Here is an 892-nt window from a genome sequence, read left to right as displayed (position 1 = left end):
TCCCCGTTTTCTTTCTATATCTGGGAGACAGACTCTTGTGGCTCTCTGGTGCAGAAGAATTTTTGAGATGGAAATGTGAAAAGTAGAGATTGGCAGATATAGGGTCCAGCTACCTACATTTTTTATGCAGTAAGTTAAAGCAACATGCTATGAGGCAAAAATACGATGCCACTGACGAAAAAAAAAACTTGAGACGTTGAGTTGCAGTTTTCCAACACGTTTTTGCGGCACAACGACGTTGATCTTTTACTCCCCAAATCATGAACTCAGGTATGCTTGTAGCACAACAAAATGTGTTAAACAACGATGTTTAAAATAGTGAAAATCTTACATGATGTCGCTTTAAAAGCTGCACAAATGTACTACTTTAGAAATTGAAATACCTTTATTGTACATTCATGCCACGGCGGGCTAGGTACACGTCAAGACTTAACAGACACATAACAAACGTATATAGAAAAGTGGAGACAAAAGATACACTACTTGACTTAGACATACATATATAAGGAACATACAAGGGAACTATACCAGGCTAATACAAAGTGTTCTACTTTAGAAACAGCTTTGCTATCCAGTGCGCAGACTCCCTGGGGACCACCAGGCGACGACAAATTACCGCCGTAAAGTGGTTCCCCCAATCTCGTTCCCCGGCTAATGCGGCCGGCGCAAATCTCGTTCCACGCCGCCGGAACGACGCGAAAATTGGACGTCACGTCGCTTCTGGTACCCTAATCGCGTTGTGACGTCCGGGGACAGATACTTGGGGTGCGGGTAGCCTCTAGTACTAGGCTTCGGGAGGCGGCTGGTAAGAGTTAATCTCCAAGCAGATCCCTAGTCGGTGGCAAGATAGCATCCATAAGCCAGAGTTGGTGGGGGTAACGACAAAAAAAAA

This window comes from Branchiostoma belcheri, unplaced genomic scaffold (genome assembly GCF_001625305.1).
Source record: "Branchiostoma belcheri isolate BF01 breed outbred unplaced genomic scaffold, Haploidv18h27 scaffold2, whole genome shotgun sequence".
In the NCBI taxonomy this organism is placed as follows: Eukaryota; Metazoa; Chordata; class Leptocardii; order Amphioxiformes; family Branchiostomatidae; genus Branchiostoma; species Branchiostoma belcheri.
The sequence above is the reverse complement of the archived record's forward strand: the minus strand, read 5'-3'. Positions refer to the sequence as shown.